Genomic DNA, 23587 nt, shown 5'->3' with positions numbered 1-23587 from the left:
TCTGTCTAAAGGAAATGAAAATCATTCTTCTTGGGACAATCATTGTCATATTTTGCTCTCAATTACGTCTAGGAAGATAACTGTTAGACAGATTCTAAATTGCTGAACTGATGAATGTGCCAAAAATGGCTCACACAGAAGTCAGTGTGATTTCATTTTAAACATAGTACAGTAAAATTGGTGTGATTCTTCTTCATGTCTGCATATCCTAGAAAAAAGCTCTGAGTATAATCAAGACCTAGATACAGTAGGTTTTGATCTCATTAAAGCTTCAGTAAGTCAAAATATTTCAAGGGTTCTGCTCCTTAAATTGGGCTATAGCAACCATGACAACTTCATTGCTTCTCTTTATGCAGAAATGAAGGTTCATGTTCTCAATCACAGAGATGTTTTAAAGAGCTTCTGCCACAGCAAATTAAGTTAAAGATTGTGGAAGCCTACCAGGGAGAGACATCAATGGCAATGCCCTGGAAAGGTATATCGTGGTCTCTGGGAATGCCTTACAACTTAGCATGAGTAAAAGGGATTCCCCATAGTGCTCTGCAACACCATGTTAATTAACCCTATGAGGAATTCTGTCCTCCTCATTGGCCTGTTGGCCTTACCTACCTCTGTTACCCTTGTATGTCCCAGCCTTAGAAAGTTCTCCATTCCTTTTCCCCGTTGGCTTTTGTATCTCTGCCTGTTCATCCTGACATTCCCTATTGGTTGTTATCCTTCGCCCCGTCTACACACCACCCCTATGCCCTCAGGTTATTGCTTCCTAATGCTCTACTCCACCCCCTTTTTACCCCCTACTTTCATCTGGACCCTCCATTGCTCTTGGTCTTTTATCCCTGGACCCCTTTGGGCTGTGGCCGCAATAAACCCTGTCAGAGCTCCATACAGAAGACCCTTCCTGTCTCTCACTGGTCAAGCTGTCCATGGTGTGTGTGGATTTGTTATTGCTTGTAGGCCAGCCCAAACACCTTCCAGGGAAGATGTTTTTGGGAAGGTAGCAGCAACTCACCACCTAGCCACGCTGCTACAAAAGATGATGTGTTGACTCCCTTCATTTTTCCATAAGCACTCATTAGAATATATAAAGATAGGGATTTTGGCATCCATACTGAAATACAAAGTTGACAGATCTTAAACTTCCAGTAGGTAGAAAACTACTTAAAGCACAAAGAAAAGTAACACAGACACTCCGTATAGGCTCTGAGGACTTTGGTTAGATTTACAAATTGGAAAATTTGTAAATTTTCCATTGCTGTCTTCTGTTCACACTTGAACACTCAGTTCCATCCTTTCTTCGCTGAGTGCAAATAATTTTTGCATATGGTATTTTTCTTTAACTTTATTTATTTCAAATGTGTTAACATAATAAGCAATGCTTATGGTACTATGGAAGGTTTGTGAACAAGACTGTTATTTATAACATCAAAATGTTATTGGCATCACTTGACTCTACATTTAAGAGATTGGGACAATGTAGTGTCAATATAAGAAAAGCAAAAGCATTGCAGTCAATGCAATCTGCATTTTTTCAGGAACTAGGTAGTCAGTGGCAAGACACAATATTCAACATTTGACATCTTCCATATACCTTCGATGAAAAACAAAATTTTCCTTTTCTATGTTAATGTGTACTTTTTATAATTTGAGTAAAAGAAAGCTCCTGTTAGCATGAGTTAATACAGACATTTTGTGCTACAACTGCATTCCCTGTCAACAATAAATGTCTATGAACTGCAGGTAGATAATGTCAGAGGGAGTTAACCTGCTTTGAATGGCAGCAAAAAATAATGTCTGAAGACTTCAATATAAAGACACACAAAGTCACTTCATGAATCACAGAATCACAGAACCATAGGGATTGAAAGGGACTTTCAGTGTGATCTAGTTCCAGCCATTCTGCCATGGGCAGGGACATCTTTCTGTAGACCAGGTTGCTTAAAGCCCAATGAAACCTGGCCTTGAACACCTCCAGGGAATCCAGAACTTCTATGGGCAACCTGTCACACTGCCTCACCACCCTCACAGAAAAAAAAAATAAATCTTTATATCTATGTCTTATTTAAAAATAACAATAAAATAAGTGAAAACAGATATGTTTATTATTGTACAAATACATGTACAGAGCATGAATTGCAGAACAGACTTGGATTCTTTTATTTATTTGTATTTTCTTCAACAGATTTATTTTACTATTCATTTCATTTTTAGTTAAAAATTAAATTGCTATTGCTTTTTTACTCATACATTAAGCTTTATTATGCTTTTATGCTTTACCTTATGTTTTTGCACACAATTTTATCCACTTTCTGTTTGCTTTCACCTGTAGCTTCTTGAATTGTTCATTACACAGATGAAGGCTATTCATCTTTTACCCTTTCAAAAGAAGAGACATTTATGCCTTTGTGGCTGTATAACACAAGAAGTATTTCACCAGCACATCTTTGTACAGAAAATATTTATTCATGAGAATTTTTTTTTCTGTAAGAATCCGTCTGTTTTGGTGAATATATTGATTACTTAAGGCTGAATTTTTAAGTAAATCAGAGTCAATGTTGAAAGGTTAAAGAGGCCAACATAGCTTCAAGACATTTGTATATTTGGCTGACACCTTGATGTGGAATGATGAATATTTACTCCATTTGGAATACTAAGAGAGAGAGAGATAGACTAATGTGGTTTTAATAGGAAAAAAAAAAAAAGAAGAAAATTAAAATTAGCTTAGGATATGTAAGAACCACAAAATTTCAATGGCATCAAAATAATAATCTGCGAACTTACAAAACTTACAAATAAAAATACTCTGGATGTTATGGGTTTCTACATAAGAGGGAGATAAGCAAAGCTGCCCACTAATTTCGTGTCAATATGCTAACATGAGCTAGAAAATAATCTTCCTCTTCTTAGTCACATAGACTCATTACATACAGGAGTAAGAGTAGCAAAGGGGACTTAGAAAGGTCAGAAAGTTTTCAGTGGATTTTTTTCTCTGTAAATGTAAATTTTTCAAACCCTAAATACTTTTTAAGGAAATATTTATTTTAATGGATTTTACATTTCAGTTTTATTCTTAAATTAATTTTGAAAGGCTGAACCATCACATCTTCTCTGTTTGATATAAAAACAGTTTTGGGTTTGGATCATATGACTATCTCAAATTATACCTTATTTTTAGTGAAGATAAAAAATGAAAACTAATTAATTTTCTTTGCAGTTAATAAAGTAAATATTTTCGTCTATCTGAAGGGATGAAGGAAGCTGTTCCACAAAAAGGTGGAACTAAATAATGACTTGAATCATAATGGACAAAATTTGATGTTATGAGAACAACTTTTCATTTAGTTTGTGGTGAACAAAAAATCACCACTTCATATGATTGCTGCCTGAGTTTTGGATTAGACCTAGAGACTGGAGGACTAACACAAATTCAATTAGTTGATCTATTTATTATCGATATACTGATGTTTTTCAAAAGGCATAAATGAATGAAGATCAGGGGCCAGTTCACTACATACAAGAAATCTATGAGCCCTGTAAATAATGAATGAGATTTGCCAATGCAATTTTTCTTTGTGCAGCTGTTCACCGTGCTCTAGTTATTACTTTCAAATATCTTTTCCACACAGACCATATACAAGCTTCCAGGACTTAATCTTGCTAAGATGTGGATGAATTGTGGCAAATAAGAGTAGGAGAAAAAGGATAATGCCCTTCCTGACTTAGATGTTTAACAACTGGTTATCTGCATCTGAAGTAAACATCATCATGGCCAGGGAGGGAAATGCTTGAGTTTCAGCAGTGACACCTCTCTTCTGAAAACAGATGTGGAAAAGCCATTTGAAAAGTTACTTAAAAAATAATAAAAAAAAGAAATAAAAAAAAAAAGGGGTGAGGGAGTTTAACTTCTGAACGGAACCAAACAGCTAACTAATTAGCTAATTAATTTTAAATGTCTTACATTTCTAATCTTTCTAATATTAATCTAAAATACCTGAAGCCAAATTTATTTATGGAAATTTAGTCCTCACTGTAGAGAATAAATTTGTTAACTATATTTAAAAGTTTTATGTGGCTACTTCTTTTGTATCTGTTCATGCTACCTAGGTATTCATACAGTTATAATTACCTCCTCCATAATTTTTGAATATATTCAGGCTGACCTGCCTGAACTCAATTTCAGTGCGCTAATGAAAATGATACTGACAAAAATGTGCTCCCTTTGACTACATCTCATATTTTAGTTTTCCGTTGAAGGAAAATAGCTGATACCACATTTGTCTATTTCAAATGGATGATGCTTTGACCCAAGTAAAAATTTTCCTCAGAAATTTTCGGGAAATGTAAAATTAGTTATAACACTTTTGTAGTTTAATCAGAGTCAATTGTGGGCATACACAACTTTTTTGGGGAGAAGCATTGAAAGGGAAACAATGCTGTTGATAACATAGAATTTTATGGCAAAATATCTTTGGGAATTTCAAATTTTTTAGTAAACTATAATTTAAAATTACAACTAGGATCATGGGGTTTTTTCTTTGTATATGTATTTACTTATGTAATACTTTCTATGGAAAACTTTTTTCTAGAGTTGTCCAATGCTACTTCATGATCTCTCTCAATATGTTGCTAACTGTATAGTATCCTTTTTTTTTAAATAAATGAAAAAAACAATAAATGGTAACACCTGCAGGGTAGTGATTGCATATATTAGGTTCCTTTAATCAGACATCTTTTACTGTTTGATATAATGAAACGGCTTCACTGTTAAAAAACAAGAAATAATATTTTTTGTTTTTCTAATAACCATATTTTTCATAGACTACACTAAAAATTATTTGAAATGGGAAAAATATTTAAGTTGCTATTTAAAAATGGTTTTCCTTCCATTGTTTTAAAAACATCAGATCTATATTCCATGACTAGGGAACTATCATTGAACTAAGATATACTGATTTTATTTCTAATCAAAACTCCAAAGAAGATTATTTTTTCTTTATATGGAAAAGAAACACATTTGTGTATAAACTCAGATAAATTTATCTTTTTTTTTCCCAGTCAACTTAACAGACAAATAAAATCAAGAAGTCTGTACACATTCCCCAATGATTTGCAAAAGGAAGATATTTTAGCAGAAGAACATTTGAATGCTTATGAAACTAACCAGCAGCTTTTTGCTTTGACAACCTTTACAAAATATGGTCAGCAATATATTTCAAGGATTTTGTAGCCAGGGTCTGCACCAAATGCATTAGTAACAGGATAAAACAAAACACTCAGACAAACAGCACAAAGCATAAGCCAGGCACTCCTAGATTTTTCAAATACTCATAAATAGAACTGGTTTTACATTAGTATCCAATTAACTTAAAAAAAACCAAGGGTGATGTAAAATTTGAATTTGGCCATTAATTAGCCCTGAATGAATTCACCTAACATGAAAGATATTACTGTGGTCATCATGCTCTATTTACATGTCCTAATGGCCATGCAAAGTAAAACATTAATTTAACTGCAATAGCAGATATGCCTGTAAATGATATCACAAATTACAGTTGCCTGCATTTAGAAACTCTAATTCAATGCATCTTATTACACTAGTTAGGAACAAGAAGGCAGCCTAATTTTTACGGTTACCATGAAGGAAATCTATAGTCTCAAGCATGTTTGGTGCATAATTTCTGAAGACTTGTGAACTTTATTAGTCATCTGAACTTGTGGGTTGAGACATCTTTATTTTATACAAAGGGCTAGTCCATCATTATGCCAAGACTGACACAGTCTTCTTAGCAGTTCTGGTAAAAATCTATTGCCTTCCTCTTACCTTGTATACTTCCCTGATAATAATATCATTAGCATTAAAGTTAACATTCAAGTACAACCAGAGATATTTTCCAAAAGAAGGAAAATCTACTTAAAGGAAGTTCTATGCCAAATTATAACAGATAACATATGTAATCACATAATTATGAAAATATTATATACCTGCAAATATACACATATATCCCAGAAAAAGGCTTTGCAAACATTCCTGTTTACCACTTCCTCCATTCCTGAAATTTTAAAAGGAGATTTGAGAAGAAAAAAAAAAAATAGGAGATGACAGTACAATTAAAAATAAAAATCTCAAAAGATTGAAGCTACCATTTAAAAGAAGGGCATTTCTTCTTTACAATGGCATCTCCCCAGTTACACATAAAAGACATGACCACAGTAAATTACAATGAAACCCATTTATAGGCTACTTTGCAGTTCATTGCTCTATCATTTGTTCAATGGGATCATTAAAATACAGTTTGTACACTCCAAAATACTCCAATGAGTGATTCAAAGAGAATATTTTTAATGACCATTCATTCAAATAAGTTCATAGTGCCCCAAAACTATGTAATAAGCATACTATTCTTCATATAAGATATAAAGGAATATGAATTTATCCATGTCAGCGAGGAGAAAATTTTCATTTTACAACATAAAATGTTTTATTTTAAAGATTGAAAAAAGCTAAATGTTTTTAAAACACTGTATATGTCAGAGTACTCTTTAGCTGCAGCATGAGTCTAGTTCCTACAAAATATTCTGACAGAGTGCTTAAAGTAGAGGAAGAGTTAGTAACTTTTTTTTACAGTCACTCTGTCATATCCTGTGCACTTGGGGAGTAGTTTTGAGGCAAACAGTATTGTCACTGCAGTGAAAACACTGGTCAAAGGCATTGATGAGAAGGATGGAGGTAAAGACAAATAGTTAAGAAGAAAAGAACAGGCAGTACGGTGGTTTTCAAAAGGTTTAGTTGCCTTTCCATGGATTTATCCTTCAAGTGCTTTCTTTTATGTCCGTGCAAATTACCTGTATTTGTCACCAAGGAGTTACCCCTAAAAGGTGGAGCTACTGGGTAATAACATGAGACCTTTGCTGGTCTGATGCTTGAGCCATGGGATTGGTGAGCAGGGTCAGAACTGAGCAGCTGGCTCTGATCCTCAGCTCAGCTCTCCTGCAGTTCATCAAATCCTCACTAAAGGCATGAGCTCAGATGGGAGACATTATGCTTCTTTCTAGACAAAAGGACAGATGAATGGTGGTTGATTTGTTTGGGGTTTTTTCCATTTTTCTTCTTTCTTTCAAGAACAACCAGGGTGTTCATTGTCGTAAAAGAGTTATATGAAGCCTTCAAAAATCCCATTGGTGGAAATTAAAGAGTTTATATTTCAGTATATTTTTTTAATTTGAGGTATACATAATTTTTAAACACATTCTTAATCCCAATTTCTCTGTGGAAGTAGAGCCTCATTTGTTCTTGTTCTGCATTTCCTAGGTAGAGTAAAACAACTCAATGAAAATCAGTATTTAGGTTTATTTCAGATGTAGGAAAGATGCTGTGACTTGCTGTTCAAGAACTTAGCTTGGTTTCCATTTACTCTGCTAATTATCTGAGCCATCTAATACAGAAAACAGAAATAAGAGGCAGACATGCGTTTGTTCAGGGTGGGGGACCATTTCTCAAGCTCCATTCACTTGGGAAACACAGTATCATGGCACTGATATCCTAGCAGATGACCTAACCCTGTTTCCTCTTCTGCCCCCACTCCTTAATCATGTTGAGAATTAATTATGTCAAGGGGGGAATAGATTCAGATTTGAATTGGGATTTTAGTTTGTGTACATGTATTTTAATCTTCAGTGAAATGGTCAGTTTTTATCATTAAAAAGCTCATGTAGACAATGTACAACACTAATTTACCTTTTCATAAATGCCTCAACAGGGTGGTTCAGGAACTCATCCAGGTAGGCAGGGAATGTTGCACTAGGTGTTACACAAAAAAAGACAACGTTGATGCCTGAGTCTCTCTGGGTTGAAAACATCCCTTACTGAGAGAAAGGCTTTCTAGATATGTCAGGTGAAGCAGGAACCATTCAGAATGATGTACTGTCATCTGAAAAGCCAGTTTTTGAATCTCAGCCACTCTCTCTATGGATTCCTTTGAGGGATAAAGGAAAAATGTGTTTCTAAACCTATTTTGCCTACTGAAAGAAAACAAAGTCTGTAGCATCGTAATAAGCAGAGCTCTGTGTGATGGTGAGACCTGCAATTTATCAGCTCTGCTCACATGAATAAGTATCACTTCAGTCAATGGGAATTCTTATAAAGGCAATCTGCAGGTTTGGAGATAAATCAAGCAGCTAAAGAGGCATTAAAAATGTGCAAGGATGGCAGAAAGATACAAGTAGTTTAGAATATATTTAGCTAGCATATAAAAGAACAGAGCTTGAAGCTGACATGGTTTTAATATAATGAATGCTACAAGCTTCCCTCTTATACCATCACCTCAGTGAGATGGACAGGGAGATTTAAAAAATGATGTTGAAAATGAAAAGCTTTAGATTTTTTTTTTTATTTGGCTTTAAGTCTGCTCTTGTCATTTATGAGATGGCAGGTAAAGCACAGGGAGCTATTAAAAATATAAGCAAGTTCTTTTTTGAAATGCAGTTGGATTTTGACAGCAGTGTCACTGTTGGAAGTGAATAAGAACTGTGATTTTGTTACAGGTATAAACAATAAAAATAAAACACCCAAAATAAAACCAATGATTCCCTGTATAGTCCAGTGAGAATATTTTAAAGGTTATTTAGTTATAATGTATCACATGAGTACTAAACCAGCACCATTTTTTAATGTATAATTTATTGTATTTAATATTATAATTTCTTGTTGTTTAGGTACAAAAGGAGATAATCAAAGGAATTATTGTACTCCCAGCACGTTCTTAAGTTTTAGCTAGAAAGGAAATATAAATCTTGAAGATGAGGGGAGCTTTATTTTCCACAGTAAATTTCATCTGGTTGGGAATTGTGACCAGACCCAAAGTGAGGAAACTGAATAGACTGCAGACAGTTGTAGGGGTGAATGTCCTTCCAAACCTTGAGAATGTAAATGTCACAACTGACTAAAGGCATTAGAGAATGCTAGTATGGAAAGCACTTAACAAAAGTTATTGTGTAGTGTGCTAGACAGCATTGTTAAATGTCATAGAGAAATAAGATTGGCTAGTGAGCCATATAAATTCCTAGTGTAGCTGTCCAGCCTTTTGACAGTTGAACCAGGACAGTTGAACCAGGATTAAATTCTCCAGTTGTCATCTAGAAAAAAAAGGTTTTATTTTATTTGTAGTAAATACATAGGAGACATATATTAAGACAGATATCTAAAGAGAAACTTCTGAAAATTTAACTGTGTACCATCCTGCTTGGCCATGCCTAAAAAATCACAGAACTGATATCCAAAAAGAAACGCAAAAAATCCTCAAAGTAATTTAGTCAGATGAAGCAGCTCACTGCATGAGCAGTGTATGTTGTTAATTGGCTTTTACTGAGTTTTTCAACACTGTCTTTCATAACATCCTCATGAGCAAACTGGTCTAAAGATGAAGTAAGTGAAAAGCAGAATTGACTGAAAGCTGGTTGAACAGCCAGGCTTAGAGAGCTGTGATTTGTGGCACAAAGTCCAGTTGCATGTCAGGTACTGGTTGTGTAACCAGGTTTCCATACTGGGACCACTGCTGAACAACATCTTTATTAATTACTTGGATGATGGTACAGGGATGTTGGACCTACATGGTCTTTAAGGTTGCATTCAACCCAAACTGTTATACTATCCTATGATTTTATGATTCTGTAATCTAATGATTCCATGACTGCTTCTATGATGCTATGAATTCTGCTGTTCAGGCAAGGAGGGCCAGCAATTTCCTCAGGTGCACTGGAAAGAGTGTTGCCAGCAGGTAGAAGCAGGAAATCCTTCCAATCTACCTCGGAGTTTGCTCATAGAATCTTTGGAACTATTCAAAACACACCTATTTATGGTCTTGAGCAACCTGATCTACCTGACCTTGCTTTTGACAGAGAATTAAAGCGGAGAATCTCCAGAGGTCCCTGCTGACCTTAACATATTTGTGATTCTATGGCCATTGTCAGACAAACTCTCTTCTAGCACATTCTTCCCTGTGACCAGCATGCCTTTAACGTGCTTACAATCTGTCAAGGCCACAGGAGTTTAAGAGCAGGGTTTTTCAGTATGCACAGGGGCTTTTTTCAATCACAATAGCTCAGTCTTCACCAAGACTTTAAAAGAATAATAAATACCATAAAACCTGTCTTTTAGAAAGTTTGGGTGAGTATTTCCTTCTGATGTTAGTGATGAATGTTTTCTAGTAGTTGTAAACATTCTTCTGTGTGGTACAGTGAGGGTTAATGGATATATCTCCAGTTCTAGAAGCCCAGGAGCTGTTCTTTCCCCTAACACTGGGCAGAGTCACACTGAATAGGATGACAAAGATGTAAGATTGCTCACTATTGCTGCCACATTTCAGATAGAATAGTTTTCTGTCTGTGGTGTCCTCTAAGCTATCAATTCCAGTAAGGTCTGCTGAGGACAAATTCTAGACATAAATTAGTGAACACTGCTAAGTGAGGAACCAGTAAGAGGGGGAAGAGGTGCTGAGAGGTACTTCATAAGTATGCTCTAAGGCAAATGGACTGACTTAAGAAGATGTGAAGTTTTCTGTTCCTACAATCATTAAATGAAACCAAATCAATGAAGAATCTATATTATCTTTGATTCTTGTGCTTTGGAAAGCAAAATAAATTCCTTCATAAATGTTAATTTTTTTATTTTTTTAAAAATGAATACTTTTACTGTTTAGATCATTTCGTTTCACTATTTGTGGACAAAAGTTGAATATATGAGTATATTCCTACAATAAAGCCAGTCAAAAAGAAAAAAAAAAAAAGTATAAATTATTTTCTAACATTATAATGCGAATTTTTTTGTATGTGTCTGTGGGCAAATGCAGTGCATCTTGGTTATATACGCATTATTTCAGATTTTCTATGCCAAACTGATAGAAAGATAAATGTCTGTTTATAACAAAACATCTTGAATTATTTGTTGTTGCACTCAGAGATAATAAAATCCACTAGAACACCACAGTTCTTTTGCTTTCAAAATATTTCTTCTTTTTGGTCTTTATAAAACAAAGTTATCACATAAAAGTTCTGCAGAATAAAGAACAGTCTTCAGTGAGGTGGAATTCTACACAACAAACCATAGCAACTTACTGACTTTTGGTTGCCCCTAACTGAATTCATTCAGTTTTTGACCTTTTCCCATATTCTACTGTTTTTTGAATTCTTTTTTAAAAGTTCCTTATTAAAACACAAGATAAATTATTGTCATGGTATATTAAAAGTACTGTAAAAAATTAATTTTTAATGTTTAATCATTGTAATAATGGTGGAAAGCAAGACAAGTTTCCCTTGATACAAGGAAATATTCAATTATTGCATGCAGCTTAAAAAAATTGATTTCATCATACTCCATTGTTAAGTCTGGAACTTTTTGTATATAAAGTTTAATATATAGGGATTTTATATATATATATTTATATATATATATATATATATATATATATATATATATATATATATATATGGATTTAAAACTTTAGCCAGAATAAATTGAAATAAAGCTTCAGTCAACAACATGTATAAGCTGAGTGCCTACTTAAGGAATTTCATGAAAAATTGTTTTGATGATTGTTAGGTTACAAGTTATGCCAATAATACAAATGAATGGTCTTGTGCTACCTTTTTGAGGGACTGAAAAAGAAAATAAAGGTAAATTTGCTTGTGCTACCCCAACACATCACAGAATTTGGATTCAGTGGGGTTACTAGACAGTAGCTGATGAAAGATGAAGCACATATGACAACAAAGATTCTATTTGGGCTGTGCTTTCTTCTCCAATCTGAAATTAATTACAACACATACTGGGGATATTGTGTTATTTTAGTGAGCTGATTTTCTTGTGTCATGTAAGATGTGGGAAAACCAAATATTTGTTTCCACCCCTCTCATTTCAAATTTGGTCAGTGAAAGTCGGAATAATATATTTGTATCAAGAAAATTGGAAATATTCAGTCCAAAAGGTCAATTTCCAAAGTGCAACTGTTTTTTATGTTTCATTTTCCATCTTACCTCTTCCCATTCTCAAATTTTCTACTTTTTTTTTCTTTTGTCCACAGTTTTCACCAAGAAATTCAGTCTCTACCTACTCCCTCAATTGTGTTAGAATTCAGCAATAACATGCATGAGACTTGTGACCTTGTACTTATAAAAGTGGTAAGAATAAACACTGCCAATGTAAATATATACTCTATTTCATCTCTGCTCCTCTTCTTCCCTTTATATGCTTGGTAGCCACTGTTGGTCACCATTTGTATTTCCTTCCCTAGAAGAAGAGGTATTAATGATAAAAGTTATTATTTTATTCTTTCACAATATCAAGAGAGAGTATCATATCCACGATTGTTGCAAAACTAATAAGCTTTTGGTCAGGAAAACTCCAGATGTCTGAGCAGCAGGTCCCAGGAACCTTTCCTGTTCCCCAGCTGAGTTGTTCCCCTCGGGAAATTGAGAGATCCCTGGGAGACTTTATTTCATATTGGACACAGTGTCAGAAGTTGTTGCCAAGGCTTTCTCTTCTTACAGTGTCATTTTTGGATGCTGCAGTCTTTAAGCTGTACGAAATCTCTGTTTGCTTTCCTGTCTCTTAGAACAAAGTTCAATATGGACACTATTGCATAAAGGAATGGTAGGAACTGACAGATGTGCCCTAAATTTTCACATAGTCACCAATATCCAGAAGTGCCCGTACTCCTCTGAGTAAGCTGAAAAATGAGGAATGTCCTCCCCTTTCCCTTCTCCACAGCTGCTTCTGTCCTCCAGGGAATGGCATGTCAGCCTCATGCAGGCTCCTTTCCAGCAGCCACTCAGCTGCTGCTTCCCCTGCTCCCTAATGAACATCTTTCTCAGTTTCTACAGCAGCCAATTCCAACTCCATCCCTGAACAGCAGAGTGAAAATCACAGCAGGACAAAGCTAAAGCCAGCTGCTGCTGGCATCAAAGCCACCCAAGCAATGGAACATGGAGAAAGATGGAAAATGCTGTCCATGTTTAGGGCAGCTGCTCCTTGCTGGCATGCAGTGTAGTAGGACCAGGGCATGTTGTACACTCTGTGATGACTATGGGAAACTCAGTCTATCCCAGCCACACTAGCCCTTTTATGGCTGTTAGCGCTGTTGAAAATGCTCAAGTTTTTTCAGCCTGTGAATACAGTTAGAGTATTGACTTTATTCCATCATCCAAGACTGTGTTTCACTATCATCTGGAAGGAAATCCCCTGACTTTTTGCAATGGAAAAAAAAAATTTCAATGAACTCTTAACCCTACAACTTCCCATCCCCATATTCTAACTTCATGTTGCACGTATTCCAAGTATTGTGCTAACCATCTTAAAACCTCCACCTTGGTCAGGGTTGGCCTATATAGCTCTCAGTTTTTATAGTAGGGCTGGATGTTCTAGCCCAATTTTTTTCTGGGAAGTTTATATTAGACTCTGGAAGTTTATGGATCATTTCTTATCTTATTTACATACATTTCTTTACACCTCTGTGGAGATAAAAGCAATTCAATATAACCACTCAGTCAAAATGGAAAACAATTTGAAAAGAAAATTCTTCATGTATATATATATATATATATATATATAGAGAGAGAGAGAGAGAGAGAGATACAACTATTCAATATTCATGCAGCAATATAAAACAAGGTGAAAGAAATACAGAGAATTGCAGAATCAGAGAATGTTTGGGGCTGTAAGGAACCTCTGGAGATCATCTAGTCCAGCCTCCTCTGAAACAGGTTCACCTGGAGCAGTTTAAATGGGATCATGTCCAGGAAGGTTTTGAGTATTTCCAGAGAAGTAGACTCCAGAATCTCTCTGTGCAGTATGTTCCAGTGCTCTCTCACCCTCAAAGTAAAGCTTTTCCTCATATTCAGATGGATGATCCTGTGTCTCAGTTTGTCCCCATTGTGCTTTGTTCTGTCAGTGGTCACCACTGAAAAGAGCCTGGGCTCCACTGTCTTGACACCTGCCCTGAAGATATTTGTGTGCATTGTTGAGGTCCTCACTCAGTTTTCTCTTCTCCAGACTGGACAAGCCCAGCTCTCTCAGCCTTTCCTCACAAAAGAGATTCTCCAGTGCCCTGCCAGTCTTTATAGCCCTTCACTGGACCCTCTCCAGTAGTTCCTTGTCTTTTTTGAACTGGGGAGCCCAGAACTGGGTACAGTATTCCAGACATGGCCTTATTCAGGCAGAGTAGAGTGGCAGGATCTCCTCCCTTATCTTGTTGCCCAGTCTTCCTAATGAGCTCCAGGGCATCACTGGTCTTCTTGGCCACCAATCCACACTGTTGGATCATGGTTAACTTGTTTTCCACCAGGACTCCCTGCTCCATAAAGCTGCTTTCCAGCAGATGAACCTGGATTGGTGGATGAGATGGTTTTTTCCCAGGTGCAGAACCCAGCATTTGCATTCCTTGAACTTCTCTGTGTACTTCTCCACCCAAGTCTGTCTCCAGCCCTGTCCATGTCTGTCTGAATGGAAGCCTTTTGGTCTTCCAAAACACCACTCCATGATGGTTCTGCATCATGGACAAACTTGTTGGGGGTCCATTTCATACAGGTAATTGGTGAATAAGTTGAATAAGACTGGATCCAGAACTGGCCCTGAGGAGTACCACTGGCTACAGGATTCCAACTGGACTCTTCATGACTGATCACAACCCTCTGAGCTGTGCCATTCAGGCAGCTATCAGTCCACATCACTGTGCACTCATCCAATCCTCACTCCCTGAGCTGGCCTATGAAGGTGGTATAGGAGACTGTCAGAAGCCCATGTAGACAATGTTTACTGCTCTCCCTTCATCCACCCAGACAGTCATGCCCTCATAGAAGGCTGTAAGATTCATCAAACATTATTTCCCCATGGTGGAATACTCCTGACAACCTTCTTTTTCACCACATGCTTAAAGATGACATCCACAATGAGTACTATCACTTTTCCAGGGATTGTGGTGAGGCTGACTGCTCTATATTTTCCTGGGTCCTTCTCTCATTAGCTTCTTTCCAGTCCTCAGGCAAGTCCCTTGTGCTCCATGACCTTTCAAAGATGATGGAATGTGGTTAAGCAATAACATTTGCAATCTTCCTCATCACTTGTGAGTGTATCCCATCAGCATCCATGGATATGTTTGTGTAAAGTTTGCACAAATGGTCTTGGACCCAATCCTCCTTTACCAAGGGAAAATCTTTTCTCCAGACTGTCTTGTCTGCAAGATCTTGGATTCCTGACAGTTGGCCTTGCAGTAGAGAACAAAGAAAATAAGGCATTCAGTAACTGCACCTTCTCTGTATCCTCCATCATGAGGGCACCCACCTCATTCACCAGCAAGCCATTATTTTCTCATTTTCCTTTTGCTACTGTTGTACTTGAAGAAACCCTTACTGTTGCCCTTGACATTGCTGGAAAAATTAAATTTCAAATAGCCTTCCACATTACATCCCTGACAACATTCTGATATTCCTCCCAAGTGGCCTGTCCTCTTTTCCACATTCCCTATACTTCATAACACATAAATTTCATAAATGCACAAGAACAGAAAAAAATAACTGTCAGGGTTTAACCCCAGCCATAAATTAAATGCTACCCAGCCACTTGCCCACTCTCCCTCAGTCAGGCTGGGAAGGGAAGATGTGTGGGAAAAGTGTGAAAACTCATAGGTTGAGATAAAGATAGCTTAATAGGTAAAGCAAAAGCCACACACACAAAGCAAGGAATTCATTCACCACACCTCGCAGGTGAGTTCTGCCATCTCCAGGAAACCAGGGGCCCATCATTTTATGACAGTTACTTGGGAAGACAAACATCATCATTCTGAACATCCTTCTATCCTTCTTCCCCCAGCTTTACATGCCATATTGTCTGGAATATCCCTTGGGTCAGCTGGGGTCAGGCTGTGTCCCCTCCCACCTCCTTGTGCACCCCCAGCCTCCCTGCTGGTGGAGTTGGGTAAGCAGCAGGAAAGGCTTTGACTGTGTAAGCACTGATCAGATACCAGGAAAATATCTTTGTTTTATCAACACTCTTTTGATCACAGATCCAAACCACAGCCCTATACTGGCTGATATGAGAAAAAGTAATTTTATCACAGCCACAACCAGCACAATAACAAACCTACTTTTTGGATCAAATGAAGAATGATTTACAACACTATTTTTGATATAATGAGTAAGAATAAGAAGAAAATGGGAATTAAGATACAAAGCATAAATTTAAAATATATATGTTGATATTTATACTATTGAATGCTTGTAATGGTACAAAGGTGCAGTCCTATTCCAAACGGATGCTCTTTGATTTATGAGTCTAAAGGACAATGAGCACACATAAAAAAACACTGAAATCTGTTAAAAATAAGTTTAGTGTCTCACACTTCTTTACTTGAAGGTAATTTCAACTTTATGTGACATAAACTTTCATGTCTTAGGGCTAAGCGTCAAATGTGAAAGTCCCCAGATATAAACAGGGAATTTCTGGAGTTTTCACAAATGATAAACATTGGTCATAATTATTCCTGCTTCACTTAAAATTTAAGAGCAACTCTGAATAAGCATTGTTGTCTTGGTGAATTGTCTGCCTGAGCCCTCAGGAGCTGGAGAAAGGGCGAATAAGAATAAACATATTTAGGGAAATCTGGCTGATTATGAGAAGAAAATATAATACCAAAAAATAGAGATAAAGAAACTATAAACAAACAAGTGTTCTACTCAGCACATTAGATAGATTTTTCTGAAAACAAGAATATGTCTTACAACATTTTATTTAGCATTCAATAAATTGTTTTCAACAAACACTAAATTGTGTGCAAGCTGCAACATGACTCATATGACATGAAGCTGTAAAGCTTTTTCTTTCACAAAGGCTGCAGTCCTGTCAACTCTAAATCTCAGATAGGCTTTAGGAAAGTAGTCAACTGTAATCCATGTGTTGGTAGGCTAGTGTCTATTGGAGAATCTCTGGGGATCAGTCCCAAGCCTTGTTTGACATCTCCATGAGTGACTGATTAGAGGGAAAAATGTAGTATTAAAACAACATTGAATAAGGAGGAGTTTTGAATACCAATGAAGGGAAAAAGGTACACACAAAAAAATAAAGGGCTTCTGGTACTGTACTCTGGTTTCTGCTGGCTCTGAGGCAAAATATGTCTCACTAAGTCTTGATATTTGCTGCAAAATGCTGCCGAGAGCAGGGATAACAGAGGACAAAACTGTAAGAACTACAGGAAGGGACATATACATAGAGAAAAGGGTGATATAGATGGGAGTAAAATAATTTATGGACACAATCACATAAGGTAAGAAATGCTCTGAACAACTCGTGTGCAAGAGGCCTTGATTGGAAGCTGCAGAAAGGTGAAAGGAGAAATAGCTTTTATTAATATATTTGTGTCCTTTCTCCCACTCTACTATCCATCAGGTGTAACAGAGGGCAGTGATCATTAAAGTCTCTGCAAGGAAACACAAATAGATAATAACTAGTTTTTCTGTAATGTTGATTATGGATAGAACAGTGATTAACTGCTGGGCACACAACCTTTGTATGAGAGATGTTAGATAGCTATGTCATGAAGGAGTGGGAGCTGCACTAGCAGGAACCCAAATAAACTGTGAGATACAAAAGCATATTGACCATGAATCAGCCAAGTATTCACTGCAATTTGGGAGAGCATCGACTTCTTTTGTCCCAGTTGTAGTCAAATGCAACAGGGCAAGCTGCCATCTGATTTGTTTGGGTTTATTTAATACCTATGAAGCCAAATGGAATCAGCAATTTTCAGCAGCTTTGGAGGAAGTCGTTTAATGAAGTCACAAGCAGACAAAGCCGAAGCTCCAGACAAAAATTCATTATATTGAATGCTATGCAACCTCCCCTTGAACTCAGCTAATTTCCCTCAGGTTTGTGCTGTGAACTTGGCAGTTTTCACATCTGGGCAGCACTCTGCACCTTTCCATGGAAATATCATAATGTCAGCTTCTTTATCAGTCTGTTAGATTATGAAGTTATCTACTTCCAAAATTACTACACCTAAGAAAAGTGTCCATTTTAATTGTTGCATATTTTCCTATCTGGTAATTGTGCTCATAGTCATATTAATCACTTCTCCGTTTTTATATATATCATTTTTTCATTCATTGTCATGATTCTGTAATTAAATACAACATTTATTTTAAAAAATCCTAGAATTATATTAATTTCTCAGTGTCCAATATTGTTATTTCTATTTCTCATTCCTGTTTTAGTTTTTCAAAACTGCTTTGTTAAAGATAAAAGTAACTTCTGTAAACTGAATGCCATTTTTATAAGTAAAATTGAAGATATATAGATAATTTGATGCTTCAAATTTTAATAATTTTTCTGAATAAAAATACTAAGACACTAAAAAGATAGCAAATTCTCTGAGAATCTCAAGGGATTCTGTCTGAGCAAAGTAGGATAAGTGTGAAAAGTAGCCTTTACAGAGATGACTGGTCTGATGCTCATAAAAGCAATTCATGTTTCATCTCCCAAAGCAGTAGAAACAACTTTCTCCTGAACATCCTCAAAACAGCCTCATGGCCAGCACAGTTATTCTTGCAGCTGAGCTTTTCACCACCTACCTTAGTGCTAGACTTTCCGATTTTTTGCCTCCAATCAATCACCTGGCTGTAGAACAAAGAATTCAGGTCACTAATATGGGGTTTCATGGTTTATGGTTTAACACATAAGTGGCTAATTCATGGTTTGGTAGTTTGTCAGGAAATAATTGGGAAAAAAAATTTCCTGGAGTTCACCACTTAATGTGGTTTTACATGAAGGAATTACAGTGACACCCAGAAGAAAAACTAAAAAGACTAGGGGAATTATAAATGGTGCAGGGAAGAGCTGAAATAGAACGCCTCAGAGTTTTCACTGGGCATGCTTATCCTACCAAAAAAGATCTTTTGAAGATGCCAGTTTTTGTGGGGTGGGAAAAGACATTAACTTTTCAAGACAGGAAAGAAAATACAAAAATTGATCTTGTGCAGGGGAGAATCCACATGAGTACCCAGAAACTACTTTCCTCTAAGGCTGTTGGCTAAGATAATCCTACATTCCTAGCAATGGCTCTGCAAATCTAGCAGCTAAGGAATAATTCTGCCACTGTTTTCAGTTCAGCAAAAAGAGTTGAAATCTGTAGGATATGTAACAACCAAGACTATTCTCACTAAAGTAGTTATTCTGAAAGTAAAGTGCATTATTATTTTCTAAATGAAAACATTTCCAAGGAAAATATCTAATTGGCTATTTTATTTTCCAGATTAATGATGAAAATAAATTAAGTGGAGTTGGGTTGGGGTTTGTTTTTTTTTTTGTTTTGTTTTGTTTTGTTTTGTTTTGTTTTTTTAAAGAAGAAATAAAAATTCAAAGAAAGAGCAAACAACAAAATTAGCATTCCATGTTCCTTTTATTGTGACTTGGCTCAAAGATTTTCAGCTGAGCTTCCATGATCTGATGAATTTTTAGCTGAATATTGCAGAACATTTTTTAATATTTTTATTTAATAGAAAATTTGTTTCAGATAAAAGATATTGTTTAGTGTAAGAATAACATTTCAGATTGCAGGAACCAAATCATATTTACCTAGATCAAACTTAAACGGGCCTTTGATTTAAATAGTTACCTAAAAATTTATCATTCCTGAAGTCTAAGTTTATCCATATAACTATGAATATCCTTCTTCTCTTAGACTGTATCCAGTGAATCTAGAAAAAACTGCATTAGTATTATCAAATTATTCTCTTTATTGAAAACCCAACACACATTGGAATTGTATGCCAGGTGTCTGTATTTCAAAGTGCTAAGACATCATGCCTAAACATTCTCAACTGAGAGGCAAATATATGTGCTGGCCTATTTAATTTTGTAAACATGTTTGAATTTATTATATCAGCAAAATGTCAAGCTGTAACTTTACAAAAAATAGACAAGGCGTGAGCTCCCTAAAACAAATGAAGCATATAAGTGTACCTTTCCTCCCCTCCACCCCATCTCCCTAGGAAAAGTAAGAAGATAATTTTCTTTGCATGCCAGCCAAAAAGCCAAACCAAAATTCTTCATATTGAAGATGAAAAGCAATTAATCTTTATTAGTATTGAAATATACCTGATACAACAATAATAGTAGACCTAGGGGAAAAAAAACACAACAGTGGACTTCATTCATTTAAAATCTTACTGCATTGAAGAATGCAAATAAGGTAGATTCTTACAGGAATAATAATACTCCTTTTATGAACAAGTCCAATTTTAGATGGTTTGATGAGATGATTTACAAATTTACTTTCTAAACCAATTTCCCTTAAAATGTGACTATATTAAATTCACAACTGAAAGAAAATATTTTCACTCAGCCAGCATTAGATTAAAGTGCAGCATTTATCAAAAAGTGAGTCATCAACAGAGAGCAGACACAAAGAACTTACATTAAAAAAATTAATAAGAAATCTCGTGCTCTATGGCTCAAACCAATCTCCAGTTTCTAGAGCCAGAGGCTTATGCCTTTCTGCATGATCTGAAAATGGCTGTTGTCACTAGTCAAATACATACTCTGAACTAGATGGATTTGGGATTTGATCCTTAGGATAAATTCCTGGGGTTTGGTATTTTTGCTTCCATTTGTATGCATTTTTCTCACTATGCAGCAAAGACCTTAAATATAGATAGGTAGACATTAAATTAAATAGTTCAAAACAGTCATTTAAAAGAGAGGTTCAGAGCTCTGTGAACGTAAAAAGTGTCTTTGATATATATCAGACCACTCCCATTTGCTGATAGAAACTGTACACCCACTTAGAGTTGCAGAACCTCCTTTCCTGTCTTCCATGGAGGTAGATGTGTGAATGGAGGAATGGGGACACAAAGGAAAGTGAGCAATAAGGACTCGTGCTGCTGCTTCTCTATTTGTCAGGTATGTGTACTCACATACTCATGCACAAAACTGCAGTAAGCAGCCTAGGAAGGGTTTGTTACTCCACATACCTTGCTGCCAACAGCTTTTCTGCCAGCATATTTACTATAGCCTTAATGGTCCCACATTAGCTCTGTATTTCACTGCTGACATTTGGTGCTGATATTTGGTGATGAACATTATCAGGCATGACTTTGTGTCCTCAGATGAATGGAGATGTGAATTCTGTTTGCATTTGGAAACTCATCACACCTGAGCAGGATTTGTCTCTGAAATGTAAAATAGTTTTAGGGGGTTTATAAGTATGCTTGTAGCCAATTTATGGACTTATACCTTCAGTGCCACTTCACTGGACAGTCTGTTCCTGACTCAAGTAGTCAGATTTGGACATGAACAATATCCATTTAAGCCTTAAGTGAAGTAACTGAAAAAGTTCACTGAAGGTTTTCCTCCAATATTGAAGAGAGCAAGTCGTGTTCCTTGCACTAGATAGGAAATAAGCCACATTCCTGTGGCACTCTCCACTCTCTTTCTCCATCTCAGAATAGATACAGGAGCATCTGAAGACTGTACCCATGGAAACCCTACCACAATGTAAGGCAAGATCATTTATTTTGATTTTTTTCAGATCTTTCTTGGATTTTTTTAACCTTTAGTTGGATACAGTGATATTTTAGGCAATGTTACCACATTGCCTTTATTTCTTCCCGAATAATTATTTTGAGGATTACAAATGTATTAGAATACTGTAAAGGGGTAATGATTTTCAATAATGCTATTGTTTCCTTTTGCCCAACCTGGAAATGAAACTCGAGATAATAAGGAGGTAATAAAAAAGAGGATCTTTAATGAAGGACTTCAGGGGAAGTTACTGAAAGATGTCTGCAAAAGCTCACCCCTACAAGGATAAGTACACATTTATAGGCTTCAGAAAATTAGCATAATTGATAAAAAGCACCAATTAGGAGGACTCCCTGTTGGTATTAGTTGTCGTTTTTTCCATGAGAATGTATCTCAACCTTGGTTGCCAGGAAGAGCCAAGGAAGTACAGAGCCTTGTACCTCTTGGAACTTGGAGTTCTGGAATTTGTTTGATCTTTCTGGTTAGGGAATAGCCATGGAAAAGTAGTGGCAAAACTAGTTACTAATACAATAGGCTACAAATCTGCAAATACATGTGTGGACAATACAGAGAACATATAAAAGAAAAAAATGTAAAAAACCAAACTGCATCACTATGCATAAAGTTGAATTTAAGATTCCATTTCAGACTATTTCTTCAAATATACAAAATTGCTTTCTTAATTCAACTTCTTAAAAAAAAATACTTTTCTTTTTTGGTGTTCAGAAGAAAATCAGTAAGTGTTTTAAGGGCTGTTATTGTTCAAAGTCCATGGAAAAAGATTTTTTTTTCAGCCTTGAAGATCAGAAAAATACTTGTTACATGAAGTCTCAAATTCACAAAGTATTTTTTACTTCAGTTCCTAAAGAATGCACCAGGAAACCTTAAAAAAAAAAAAAGCTCTAATCCTGCTAGGCCTTAGGCACTCCTCAAGCCAAATAACTTGGATGGAGGAGATTAAAAGTGGTTGGTTATTAAAAAGTTCACAGGAAACAAGAATTGCTGAAATGAATGTTGCCCAAAGCACTGTTAAACTGTAATGCTTTACGTGTGCATGCAGCCTAAGACAAGATCAAAACTTCTGAGACTAACTTTTAGGTAACCAGCATTGACAGCCCAGCACAGCAGAGCTCAGATTCAAAGCTGGCTTTTGAAGCTGTGAAAATAGCTCTCTGCCATGGAAACACACTAGGAAATACACTACTAGTACTTCACACAACCAGGTTAAACCTGTTTTAGGTGCACCTAGACAAGACATAATCAAATCTTTAGTAGATCATAAATAAACCATTAATCTGAAATAACGTGTCACAAGAGAGGAATGACTTTAGCTAACTGAAAATGTTTCGACAGTAAATCTTTGTGCTTTTACTAGCTACCTGATGTTGAATTTGTAGTCAAGTCTAGACAAATAGGGGTAATTAATCCATATTATTTTAGAAGTCTGCTTGTGAATGAAATGAATTGCAACCCTGAAAGTGCCTTTTCCTTTCTATTTGCCAGGGAGCACATCAACTATGTCTGCATGTGGCTCAATTACTCCCACCTACACTATCCAGGAGCTGCAAACTGCCAGACCATAAGAGAGAGAATACACAGAACTAACAAACTACAGATTTGAATGTATTTTGCATCTAATAGCTTTTGACAGATATATTTTGCTTTATCTCCTGAAGAAGTATACAGAGAATCTGCAGCCAGATTTATTTATGGTGCAATCTAAAATAATTACTGTTTTGAATGGTACTTGTATATTCATTTTCAAATTCATTATCTAAGCTGACCTGACCATCTTGCTGTTCCCTTTGATCAAAAGAAGGAAAGTGCAATAGGAACTTACTCCCATAGATATTAGACTTCCAAAAGTCTCTGCTCTCTGTAGAGAGCTTAGTGAAATAAGTCATATCAAAATATCACATTTTAGATAATGTTTATATTTGGGGAAGATTAATTTCTTCACTGTTTGTTGGTTTTTTTAAATTTGTTCCAGGGTATTGCTGTTTGTAGAGTCAGGAGTCTTTTGGTCTGGTG

Source organism: Sylvia atricapilla, chromosome 5, assembly GCF_009819655.1.
Source record: "Sylvia atricapilla isolate bSylAtr1 chromosome 5, bSylAtr1.pri, whole genome shotgun sequence".
Classification (NCBI taxonomy): Eukaryota; Metazoa; Chordata; class Aves; order Passeriformes; family Sylviidae; genus Sylvia; species Sylvia atricapilla.
This window is presented reverse-complemented; position numbering follows the sequence as displayed.